The 2413-nt window shown below is 28.3% G+C and overlaps 1 long non-coding RNA gene across 1 annotated transcript; it reads left to right on the forward strand.

Moving 5' to 3' along the window:
• The first annotated feature begins 1255 nt into the window (after positions 1-1255).
• LOC124895652 lies at positions 1256-1944 on the forward strand. The gene is made up of 2 exons (XR_007051835.1): positions 1256-1502; positions 1608-1944. It is a non-coding gene; the product is annotated as an uncharacterized LOC124895652 (long non-coding RNA).
• The last annotated feature ends 469 nt before the right edge of the window (positions 1945-2413 follow it).

Consider the following 2413-nt stretch of genomic DNA (forward strand, 5'->3'; position numbering starts at 1 on the left):
AATTTTCTTTTCTTTCTGAAATACAATAAAAACATAAAATATTGTATTTAGATCTATTTTTTTAATTTACATATTTGAAAAGTCACCAGTTTTATTTAATTAAGGGATATGAACAGTCGTGGATTTTTGTTTGACTAACCCCTTCCAATTCAATCATTTATAAATAGGTATCTCCTTACTTGTTCATTCTACTAAACTTACAAATATGGTTGATCCAGATTCGTAGAAGAAGATTCATATCGAGTCCTTGCAGGAACTTCAAAGGTAGTTTGATGAAAAGGGATTTGACCGACTTCAAAGCAAGGCTGAGAAGAGTCTTACTGCTGCTGGATAAAAATTGTCCGATTGATAATACTAATAGTAATAATAACAGTAGTGGTAATAATAATTAGGCTATGTTTTTATGTATGTATTTTCCTCCTTTTGTATATCGGATTTACCCAAGGGATTCAAAAATCTATGTTTGGTGGTCGATTTTGAATTTTTAATTCTTATTTAGTATTTACTTATCTTTCTTGCTTATTTCTTATTCTCAATATGTAGACAGAGGTTAATCTGATATGATAGATCAATCATATGTTGCAACATGTGGTTATTAATAAAAAAAAAGGTTATTGTTATTGAAAGGGTGAAAAGACATGACATTACTTTCCAATTATTTAATATGGAAAATAATTTGTAAATAAATAATAAGGAAATAAATGATAAACACAATTAATAACCGTAACAGAATGGTTATTTAATTTTAATAACTAATCATGACTCTTCGACATATTTGTTTTTAAATCTGTTTTTATAATTTATATAATAACAGTCACCGAATTTGGATTAAAGATATGTTGATTATTAAAAAAGATAGCTTATATGTGCAACAGATATATTATCTGATGTAACAAATTGTAGATTTGTTGTAACAAATGGTATATCTGTTGCAACTCAAAAATACGGTTACTGAAAAGAACTTTTCAAGTCACAACTTTTCACAGTAATCAAAAAGCCACCAGTATTAATAAATGAAGGTGAACAGTCATGCCTTTTTATTTTTGAATCTTTTATTTTAATTTATATAATAAAAAAGTCATCAAATTGGGATTAAAGATAAAGATATGATGATTATTAAAAAGATATATATTGCAACAGATATATTATCTATTGCAACAGATCGTAGATTTATTGCAATAAATTTTATATCTGTTGTCACAGATGGGTTATCTGATGCAACAGATATATAATCTATTGCCACAACTCAAAAAAAGGGTTACTGAAAAGAATTTTATTAAGTCACAACTTTCCAAAGTAATTAAAAAGTCACCAGTATTAATAAATGGAGGCGAACAATCGCGCTTTTTTGCCTAACTCATTCAAATTCAATCCTCTATAAATAGGTCCCTCCTTACTCGTTCATTCTACTACACATATCTATTTATTTCTTGCTCTTGTCTTTTATATTACACCTTCAACAACTTTCTCTTCAAGAACTTGATTGCTTTTCCCTATCTATGGTAAGTTTTTTTCTTGATTTTTATGTTAATATACGTTGTATTACTTTCGGATTCTTTTCTTTACTTTTATTTTCATGTTTTTTGGTCAATTTATATGTATTCTAGATATGGGCGATCCAGTGTGGGATGTCGATATTTTATGAGATGACGTACGGGAACTGCAGAGGCAGGTACATGATATACAGTGAGAGTTGGCCGCTGTCAGAGTAAGGATGTTGCCGGAGATCCGCAGGATAAGAAGGGCGTTGTTGCTGCCTATCGAAGATGCAGCTAGCGATAATAATAAACTTAATAATAATAATAATAATAATAATAATAATAATAATAATGAAGAATCTATTAATAATAATTAGATTATTTTGTTTCTTCTTTCTTTCTAAGTCTGTATATGTATTTTTATTTGTTTTAGTTTAATAAAAAAATTACGCTTGATCAACTTTAACCATTTTAATTCATTTTTAATTTTCATTCTGTCTATTATCTTCTCAACAAACATGTTGACGATTGGACGTAAGGAGTAATTTTGAATTCAGTAGCAATAACAAGATTTAAGATTTATCTGTTGGGTTTGTGGAAGGGGTTGATTTAGGTTGTTCCAAACAGATTAGTCATATGTTGCAACAGATAACTAGTCTGTTTCAACAGATAACTCCTACCGTCTCAAATTACCCTACCCGTCCCAAATTGAGATGACACATTGATTAAGAAAAATAATTAATAACATGCCTAGATTACCATAATACCCCTATTAAATGATATTTATATTTTAATTTGAAGAAAAAGTGATTAATGCAAAGGGTAAAACATGAAATTCTTTTTATCTCTTCTTGATTAATAAAAAAAGATAAGTAAAATGAAATCAAATTAGAAAATTTGGGACGGGTAATTTAAGATGGAGGGAGTATTTAATT

This window comes from Capsicum annuum, unplaced genomic scaffold (genome assembly GCF_002878395.1).
Source record: "Capsicum annuum cultivar UCD-10X-F1 unplaced genomic scaffold, UCD10Xv1.1 ctg83371, whole genome shotgun sequence".
Classification (NCBI taxonomy): Eukaryota; Viridiplantae; Streptophyta; class Magnoliopsida; order Solanales; family Solanaceae; genus Capsicum; species Capsicum annuum.